The following is an 11,141-nucleotide window of genomic DNA, read 5'->3' as shown; positions in this document are numbered from 1 at the left end:
ATCGACTATTTTTTGTCCAAGCAAACCCATGTGCCCAAATTTGCAAAATCAACCTTAAAAGATAAGTCCTGGCACATCTCAAGAGATATGTTAAGCAAGGAAGGCAAGTCGTTGGGCCTCCTAAGGAATCTAAAAATTATTTCAAGTCACTTCAAGCTAATTCCAAATGGAATGTTGCATCTCTAAGGAAAACCATCCTCCTCCTATGTTTGGGTCACTTTATTTACTGGTTGTTTTATGACCCATTTTTTAGCGTGGACTATAAGTAGAAGATTATAGAGACATCGGAGAAAGCCATCGTTTTCTCTTAGTGGACAAGTATGCCATATTTGCTTCAGATTCCTATAAAAAAATCATGCATACAACATAAAAGGTTGGATGGAAGTTGGAACTATGTCTATAATAACACGGGATAAAGCTGTGAATGATTTCATGACAATCCCTAAGGTAACTGTTATGGAAATGTCGCTGAAAGTTGCGAGTCTTGGTCTCAACATGGTTGCTGCATGTTATGTTCTTCTACTTGATCTTTGATGGAATCCAACAACTAAAAACCAACCTATTGATAGATCACATCAAATTGTACAAATGTGTCCTGTGATGGTTTCCCTATTTACAGTTAAATATATTGTGGAATATCGTATCTTAGCACTCCATTAATGGAAGTGAGAAATGCTCGCATCACCATTTAGGGAGGATGGAGCTGGTGGCCGTCAAATATGCCTTATAGAGGAGGACTTGATACATCTATTTATGGTTTGAGAACATTGGTATTATTTCATGAAAGGAAAAGTGACTGAGGAATTACAGAAAAAGAAGAAAAGCTACAAGTTTTGAGATAATTTTGGGATTTCATGGGAGCAAGTTATACATGAAAGTGAATTTCCATTGGGTTGCTAAGACTATACTTTTCGAAGACCACTAGACATGTATGGATTTTTCCCACAATTTGTTTTGAGCCGTCAGGAAGGAGCCACCCTTCAAGTAGCTTCCTACATGTTCTAACAGTGTTGGATTCCATTTTCTAGATCCAGTTGTAGATTTTGAGTTAAGTTTGGCTCTATTTCAGCATTTTGTGAGCCTCAAGTTTTAGCTTCCCTTCCCTCCTTTTAGAAACATCTTGTGCTCATTCATGTTCACTCTTCCCTTGACACTTTATATTCCTAACCTCAATTAAACCTAAGCACAGGAGTATCCATCCTACCGAGGCAACCGAAGCATGCATAGTTTATGTCTTCACTTTCCTAGATCCAGGCCCCGCAAGAGAAGTAGTCCCCATCCCCCCTCGGGACATTGGGTTGCTCCTCTGGAAGGTTGCTCGGAGGTGCTTAACACAAGGCTTTTAGTAATGATAACAATTTGTTCCTCATCCAGCAGACAACCTCCCATATAAGAACTTGGAAATAACATCATGGACTATGAAAATATCATATAATGGCCTTTAACTATCAAAATTGATATTTTTATTTTTTTTATTTTTTATTTTTTATTTTTTTTGTAGGAAGTCGGTGGGCCTCGCAGTGTGTGAGAAGAGTGAGCAGATTAGTATTTGGTTTTTGTGAGTACAGATCCTAACTATGATGTTCTAGATTGAGATGTTTGTTTGTTTCTTTTCAAAATGTGCTCCATTTTTTAATGGTTGTTAATCTCTCTGGGATAGCCTTTTAAATATTGAATTGAGAAACAATTTTCTTTCTAGTTTGTAATCGCTCTGGGTGCTTTAGAACTTTTGGCTGTCTGTTATGTGCTATTAGCTGAGCTAAGAAGCCTTTGTGAATACAACTACTGGATAGGAAATGTTCCAAAAAATATCGTTAGTTTTTCCTAAGAGTCAGAGCAACCATGAGTATTGCTAGATTTATTAAGTGTGTGACTGTGGGGGATGGTGTTGTGGGAAAAACTTGCATGCTTATTTCCTACACAAGCAACACATTTCGAATGGACTATGTACCAATAATGTTTGATAACTTCAGTGCAAATGTAGTGGTGGATGGAAGTACAACGAATCTTGGCCTCTGGGACACGAAGGGACAAGAGGATTACAACAGGATCAGGTCCCTGAGTTATAGAGGTGCAGATGTCTTCCTCCTGGCTTTCTCCTTAATCAACAAGGCCAATTATAAAAACATTTCCAAAAAGTGGATTCCAGAAGTGGATTTCTTGTTGTGGTTATGGAGGACTATTTTGAAATGTAAATGAAAGTTGGGTGTACATGCATAGGATACTATGATGAGAGTGGTCAAATATGTTTTTTTACCATGTGAGTTCTCAATTGCAGTTGATGTCATACTACTAAGAATCATGTTCAAGGCATGGAGGTGCTCTCCACTTTGCCTTGTCAGAAAGCCATGTAATTTTTTATTACTGAGTTTGGCTATATTGTCTCAATGTGCAAGATTTAATTTAGTATATAAAAGATCATAGAGTATTTGGTTATTCGACTCCTTGCAAAATATCTAAAGAATTTTTTTTTATGTAATTTCTACTTATAATTCATAGGTTTTTTAAGTACAACCTACTTATTTTCATAACTTAATGGGTTTCACCAATCCAAAAATAGACAACGATTAAATGGAACAGGAGCTTACTAAGGGTGACATCACCATTGGGGCTCTGGAGCATGGGGCCGAGTGAGGTGCAAAGGATTCTCACGATGACCCTAACAGCTGCAATGTTGGCCTTCTGAGCATCTAAGTCTCTCATTCAGATTTTCTGCACTTACTCCTTCAATATGATAAATGGCCTCTCAAACTCATCAAATGCCAACACCATGCCTGCAAATAGTGACAAAATGAAGCACAGAGATTAAAGCCTAAACATACAAGTGTGGATGCAGAAAAACAGTGGATGTTGAACCTAAGACCTAAGATGTGTGTACTCCTCTCTGCATCGAAGACTGAAAATGGGGAAATGAAAATGAGGGAAATGCAGTGAAGTTAAATATGAAACATACCTTGGAACCATCAACGGACTAAAGATCGAATGGGGTTCGATACTGGGTTTGCTACTGGTAAAACCCTCATTTGTAAATCTCTTCATTCTAGTTTTCACTCCGGCCTGTGATCTCTTCAATCTAGTTTTCCCTCCCGCTTGTTGAAAAGTGAACAGACACTACTGTTAAGTGTGAAGCCAAACTAACTCACATTGTGCTAATGTCAGCACCGATTCCCCGACACTCTTCCATCCCAACCGTCACCGCCACAGTCGCGCCAAACCTACCACACTGCCATTTGTTTCTAGATCTTCATCTGAATCACATGCATGATTCTAGATCATCCATCAGCCTCTATAAATTTGTATTTTCTCGGCCTGAACATTAGCCTCTATAAATTTGTATTTTCTCAGCTTGAGCAAGGCAAGTCAAGGCCTAGGCCTATTGTGTAATATGAAGTGATTTCTATTCTCTAGTTATTTTTTCTTTTCTGCTGTCAATTTATCTCTTCTACTATCTATGATTGAGTACAGAATATGATCGAGTAATGCTGCTATTTCTCCACTTCCTGTGATGTTTGTCTGATGCCAGAAGAGTTTTATTTTTGTTGTGTTTCTCCAAACCAACATCAATTTTATTTTTTGATATGAACATGATAATTGAGTTCCAAATTCTGAATCTAGAGTCTTTCATAGACATGACTATGCACCTTCACAGAAAAACAAGAACCATAAAACACGACAGAAACTATGACACCCTTCATTTCGCATTTGATATGGCCATGATAATTGAGTTCCAAATTTTGAATCTTCAGAATCTTACAGAGACATGACTGTGCAGGTTCACAGGAAAACAAGAGCATCACACCTATCTGAAGGTCATATACATTATTATTGACAGAGAAATCTAAATTCAAATTAGACTGACTTGACAAGACCATCAGGAACTGAATATGTTCGCCCACACAATAGAACCATTTGTAGGAACTAACAACCTACAAACATGGTGGATTCTTTAAAGGAGAGACAACAGCTTTAATCTGTAAGTAGTTATTGAGATTGTAGATACCCTTCTCTCTTCCAGTGCCACTCATTTTATGCTACCAAAAGGTATACCAACATCAAAAATGTCAAAGAAATTAACCCAAACTGTTCTGACACATAATGCTCGAGTAAGAGTGTTCGCGGTCTCTATATTCTTTGTAAACACTCTTGCTACCAACCCATAACGAGTAGCATTCGACCACTTTATTACTTTGTATATAGTTCTGTTCAAGATAGCAGCAAATAGTATCCGCCAAAAATACAGTTCTTAAATCAAAATTCAAACAGACATTGTGAAATCAATATCTTCAGAATCAATTCAGCCATCATCTATACTTAATTGAATTTTATAATTGATTGTACTGGACCAAATATTTCGTCAGTAGCTATGGCCATGTCATCCTGTTTTTGTCACATAAACAGAGGTAAGATAAGTACTGAAACCCCATTCATGTTAAGGAGTAAAGGAAAATTTGTGCTTGAACTGACAATACCCTCACTCCTATTACTTGTGTCTAGTTCCACCAGTTAAAGGTAGTAGCAAACAAATCCATAATAATGTCATCTCGAATATGTGTGGATTTCATTCATCTTTGAGAGTTAAAATCCAGTTTAGAGTGGAAAAGAAGAACCAAACCAGTAAGAAGTAAGCATTTTCATAACTAATTAGGGAAAGATTTGCAGAATTGCAATTATCCCCAAAATGTTATTCCCATACCTTAACTTCTAATAAAATGGTAGGCATAATATAGAAGACCTTGGTACCAATTTGGTCGCCCCCCGTTACAAGTTTTGCACCACTCTCCCTCCCAGCCTTGATATAACTTATAACCTTGTTAAACTGATCCTGGTCAATCAGCGGCATTTCAAAAGAAATTCTCAACAATATCAAAATAAGGCCACCGAGAACATGATGACACTTCAGATTTAAAAAAGAATACTTTCTACAAGCAAAACATCCTTTGAATAGCTCAATACTTCCCAACATGCTAGTAGTAAAGTAGTCATGCTTTTGTCATTTATGGAAGGAGGACTTCACAAATCGAGCTTTGTCAATTACCAACTGAAGAACGTAGTAAAGAATGACAAAATTGTTCTGATGGGCATTAACATGGTGCAAGTGCAATGCAAATTCAAGGACAAAGGACCAGCTAAGGTCTCAATTTAAGAGTTTTTTTGTCGGTCCTACAACAGTCAACTTATAAATAGACCAAGAAACTTGTGTGATAGGGACCGCCAACAATTATACATCAAAGTGCTCAGCATTTTCTTCACAAGATAACTTTTCCTAGAACATTCTCAGACAACAAGTTCCCTTCTCAAGTGTAGTGACCTATATTTCTCTTTTTGCAGTGAACCATGATACCCCTCAAAGCACAAATAAGAAGCTGACTTTCTTATTCAAAAGGACCCATTTATGCATCAGGCTTTTGATTATCACACTTTCAGTTGCCTATTAGTTACATGCAGACAAGCAACTTTTCTCTGTTTTCTTTACTTTTGCATTAATATAGGTATTCAATGCTTAAGTAATGACCAAAAAACAACATACCTGAGGACCTTGCTCAACACCTTTTCTAAACGGATCACCGACAACCTGACTTAAACACCAAGCTTTTGCTTTTTCTACAAACTCATCATGGATACTCTCACAAAGGTCGATGACCTGGAACAACAGCATTGACCCTGTAGAAAGAGCAGCGGCTTGATTAACATTTTACAATAATGAGTGCCATGCAGATTAAATACTTGAGAGATTCAACTCCTTACCTGATTGAAAAATAATGCAAAGTGAGCGGGCTCCACCGCTTGATCGACATCAGCATCTTCGCATACAATAAAGGGGGACTTTCCTCCAAGTTCCAATGTCACTGGCTTAAGGTTGCTCTTGGAAGCTAACTCTAGCACTACTTGACCAGTAGCAGTTGAACCTATAAAATCAACCTTATCAATATCCATGTGCCTTGCAACTGCACCTCCCGCAGTTGGACCATATCCTGAAATGATATTCAGAACTCCTGGAGGCAGTCCAGCCTCGTGGAAAAGTTTTTCTGCATAAAGAGTTGTTAATGGAAAATTCCAAGCAAACATAAGTAGTGGAAAATTCCAAGGGATGATTTGACCTTCAACTCGAATAGGTTCATGTACTGTTTGACTAATAAGGTCCATCAACTAGAACTGTATTTTATCTGCCCACCCTGCATAGTAATGAAATAGCTGCACTGCCATTGGCACTTCAACCAAGGCTGCTTGCTCATAAGGCTTCCCATTGTCCCATGTTTCCAAGGCTGCAATCTCATCATTATGCTTTTCAAGCAAGTCAACGAACCGGAGCATAATACACGATCTCTCATAAGCAGTCATTTTCGGCCATGAGCCCTCGTCAAAGGCTTTTCGTGCAGCCCTTACAACCCTATCCACATCTTCTGCATCACCTTCAGCCACATTGACAATCAAATCCCCTGTTCTGGGATCCAATCTTGGAAATGTTTTTCCAGAAGCCAAATTAACAAATTTTCCATCGATAAGGTGTGTATACTTTACTTGGATAGGTGGTGCTATAGGTTCTTCCAAAGCACTTGCAGTTGTTCCTAAACTTGGAATCCGAGTATTATTTATTGATGCTTCTTCTGATGAAGCTGCCAATCCAACCGCGGGTGACCTTGTACTAACCAACATGACTACTTGAGCTAGAAGTGAAGATAGGGGGTCTGGAGTATGGAGCCGAGTGAGGTGCAGAGGATTCTTGCGATGGCCCTGACCACTGCAATGTTGGCCTTCTAAGCATCTAAGTCTCTCATTCGGATTTTCTGCACTTGCTCCTTAAATATGATAAATGGCCTCTCAAACTCATCAAATGCCAATGACATGCCCGCAAACAGTTAAAAAAATGCAGCACAGAGATTAAAGCCTAAACATACAAGTGTGGATGCCAAAAAATAGTGGATGTCAAACTAGAGACCTAAGATGTGTGTACTCCTCTCTGCGTCGAACACTGAAAATGGGGGAAATGAAAATGAGGGAAATGCAATAAAGTTAAATATGAAACATACCTTGGCACCATCAACGAACTGAAGATCGGATGGGGTTCAATACTGGGTTTGCTACTGGTAAAACCCTCATTCGTAAATCTCTTCAATTTAGTTTTCGCTCTAGCGTTTGATCTCTTCAATCTAGTTTTCACTTCTACTTGTTCAAAAGTGAATAGACACTCCCTACTCTAGAACATTAAAAGAAGATTGGGGTTGGGAGGGGTTTCGTAAAGCAAAATTAACTCTTAATTTTTTTTAAATATACCAAAATTTTCCTCCATAACTCAAACTCAGGTAAGAGCATAATGAAGGGGAGGTTTTTAGTTTCATTTGATAAACTAGCGCTAAGTTTTTAGTTTCATTTGATAAAGTAGCTCCCATTTTCACTTTTTCCCTAAGTTTTAAGCTTTTAGTTTCATTTGATAAAGTAGCGCCTATTTTCACTTTCGCGCTAAGTTTTTAGTTTCATTTGATAAACTAGAGTCCATTTTCACTTGATAAATTAGAGTCCATTTTCACTTTCATACTAAGTATTTTAGTTTCATTTGATAAACTATTTCCCTCATGAGTGTTTTTGGTTGGGTTTGAAAGATCATCCTAACAATAATTTAATTTTAAGATTATCGTTTTTATGTAACCATTTTGTTGTTAAAGTTTATGGAGACAGATGTATTGTATTTTTGGAAAATTTGAGTGTTATTTGTTTATTAAAATTTATGGAGGTACATATGTTATATTATTGGAATTTGAATGTTATTAGGAGGAAACAAGTTTTTTGTATTGAAAATATTTAAATATTGTTGCATATTAGGTGGGTGTAAACAAAAGAGAGTGTATAGTAAAGATTTAATAATTAAAAACGTGTATTAGTTTCTTAAAAGTTATATGACAAATTTGGAAGGAGTAGGGTATGTACCCTTCTTTAGGTTAAATATATTCAAATTGTTGTGTGAATGGGTTTGTAAGACCTGATGTTTTTATCTTGAGGAAATGGAGTCCTCTCCACATCACTCGCATAGTTTAGGTTGTCATAAGAAAAATATATTTTTGCCTTAAGATGTAAACATTTCATTTTAAGCAGTGTGATAATGTGGTTTCAACAAGGCAATAAAAGATGGAACGAGCATGCAGGTTTGGGGTGTTAGTGTTATGTTCTACTTGAGGCATGGGTGCACGTCCAAAAAGACTAACAAGGGTTGAAAAGGTGGAATAGTTAGAGGGGTTGGGGGTTGTGGTCTCACTTAGAGGTGTAGACAAGCACGTTATGCACCATGAGAAGTTGTGAAGTTAACTTAATACATTTGACAAGTTGTGGGAAGGCAACTTGGTAGTGGTACTAAGTGAACATTCCTTGATTGAAGTTGATACTCTCTCCTTGCACTATCACTTTACAAGGTGAAGAAGAAATGTGAAATATATGTGCAACCCACTAAAGAAGTTGGCAAGGTTGTTGCAACATATATAGGTGTTTTTTTTCGTGTTGCAAAAGGAAGTGTTGGAACTTGGAAGGTGACCATTCAAGTAGATTTATCATGGAGTTTTAAGGAGGTGCAAGGATTTGATAAGGAATGAATTAAACAAATTTAAAAAAATACGCCATATTGGGTTAGGATATTACTGTTTTTGGACAACCAAAGTTGAAGGTGCATTTTATGAAGGTGTAGTCTAAGCACTTGGGCTTTTGGTGTGTGTTAGTTGTGTTAGTGCATTATGTTTGATGAGCACTAGCTAGAATGTGTTCCATGAAGGCAAAAATCCCATAAGTTTGAGATGTCTTGAGCATTTTGCATTGTAAGGTTTCTTATGCCCTAGTCTTGAGGAGACAACTAGAACCATCTTAGAGTGTGATGGGTTGTACCAGGGACTTAGGTCCACTTGCATGGGTTGAGGTTTAAAGGTACCCCATGAGCTGAGGAAAAAGATTCCAATGCTTATATATATAGAGTGTTTATGATATAAGATTAATGATTTTTTTTGTTTGGGAATGGAAGAGGAAGATAAGAAACAATAGGCATTGAAGTTTGTTGTAAATTAATCAAAAGAAAGGAAAAATGTCTCCTTTTAGTAGGATTATTCAAGTTGCCTCTCCAATAGGACTAAATTCTAGTTGGAGCTTGGGAGTTGGCCTCTCAAAGGCATTGATTGGGTACTCTAGAATTCCAAGACCTAACATATCTAGAATAGTCAATTAGATAAGTTTGTCTTGGGCAAAGGTTGCAAAGGCTAAGGTGCAAATCTCCCCTTTTTAATGTGGGTTTTAAACCTTCCTTTTGAGAATGCTAAAAGCAAGGTCATGATCTTGAAAGGAGGTCCTTGGTTTTACCAAAACCAAATGCCAATTCTTAATCCGTGGTGTGATTCTTTCTATTTGAGTTTGGCCTTGAATGTTGAGAACTATCTTTGGTCCAGTTATCACTATGTTGTTTCACTTATGCATTGAGAAGGTGTTAAGGGTTATTGAGGATAAGACGGTTATTTTCCAATACCCTTCCCTTGAAACCCTATAAAGAGATGATGTGTCCCATTTTTTAATCATAATATTTCAACCACAAGCTCTTCCTATGAGGATGCCCTTAAAGGGAGGGTTTATAAAGGAACTAGTATCATGTTGAGTCAAGGGAGGGGTATATATTATAGGTGTCTCTAGAGATATTGACAAAGGTGAAGGGGAATGGAGTTTACCTCCTATTCCAATGCCTTTTATTCCACCATTTATGGTGCTAAAGGGCACTGACTTTAAGGTTCATAGGTGAAAGCTCACGAAGATCTTAAAAAAGAAAAGGTAGGTGGGTTTTAGCATAGGATTGATTCTTCAATGGTTGACTTTTTGGGTGAGATTTTCCAATAAATGGAAAAAATTGAAGCCCTACCACTTACAGATTAAGTAGATTATGAGAAAATGTTTCCTATGTAATCAAGAGGTAGGCGATCTCCTTAGGAGACCCACATCATTCCCAAGGCCTACCTCTGTTTGTTTGAATGTGTGCAACCAATAGTCACAGAAGAAGGCTAAACAAATGGCATGTGCCCAATAAATTTGTATTTTTTCTCGATTCTCTTAAATGACTAAATTTTAGGGCTTTGTTCCAATAATAATATAGAAAATTCTCACTTCAATCTTAAAAACTATAAAAATATAAAAGTTCGAGAAAATTCTCACATATCAATTTTTTATGTGTTCAATTTGACAAGATTAATGATGCAAGCTGAAAAAAATAGTCTCTATCATAGGTAGGGTGTTGGGTTGTGTTATATTCTTTCCACGTAGTTAACAAGGGGTTTGAAGGGCACCTATAACCCCACTTTATGGGGTCCAGGGCAGTGCCCCAAAAAATTTTGGGTTTGGACCCTATGTTAGGTTGGGTCTGACCCACCTATGGTTTTGTGCATGATTTTCGCACATATTTTTTGGAAGCGATGGTTTTCGGTCCATGGTATTGGATGCTTCGACATGTATAAATATGTATTGTAACATTGAAAGGAATATAATGAAAAATAAAGCTGGTAGTCCCGGTTTTGGGATCCAGGGGAAAATCTTTGTATATGTGTTTTATGTCTTATGATCTTGCATTGTTTATTTTCTATGTTTTAGAGTTCATATGCAGGTAATTTCTGTACGGGGTTAAAACCTACATTTGGTATCAGAGCTGTTTTGGCTTCAAGGGGATGCCTTTGTTGATGAGGGGTTTCACTCGGGCCTATGGTAGACCCTTTTCAGTGGGAGATCTGCGAGATCGATTCTGGTGGTGAAAGAAGATGGCGAGCAGTGGAAAGATAGAAATCGAGAAATTTAATGGTCAGAGTTTTGAGTTGTGGAAACTCAAGATGTAGGATTTGTTGGTGGATAAAGACCAGTGGATCGTGATAGATCCAGGTACTAAACCAACAGAAGTCTTCGATGAAGAATGGAAGAAGTTGGATTGGAAGGCAAAGAGCACAATATGATTGTGTGTCTTAGATTCAATATTGCTGAATGTATTAGGGGAAGCTACGACAAAGGCTTTGTGGGACAAGTTAGGGACTTTGTACCAATCTAAGTCTCTGGTGGATAAACTGTTCCTGCGGAAAAAGCTGTATAACCTAAGGATGAAAGATGGAGACTCGGTGACAGAGCATCTGAATGCATTTAATACT

At 37.5% G+C, this 11,141-nt stretch overlaps 1 pseudogene; it reads right to left on the bottom strand.

The window, feature by feature from the left end:
- Positions 1 to 3,926: 3,926 nt before the first annotated feature.
- On the bottom strand, positions 3,927 to 6,654 carry LOC149183627 (benzaldehyde dehydrogenase, mitochondrial-like; annotated as a pseudogene).
- Positions 6,655 to 11,141: the final 4,487 nt, after the last annotated feature.

This window comes from Pinus tabuliformis, chromosome 3_2 (genome assembly GCF_031772625.1).
Source record: "Pinus tabuliformis cultivar Carrire ecotype Pingquan chromosome 3_2, CPIR1, whole genome shotgun sequence".
Lineage (NCBI taxonomy): Eukaryota > Viridiplantae > Streptophyta > Pinopsida > Pinales > Pinaceae > Pinus > Pinus tabuliformis.
The sequence above is the reverse complement of the archived record's forward strand: the minus strand, read 5'-3'. Positions and strand labels throughout refer to the sequence as shown.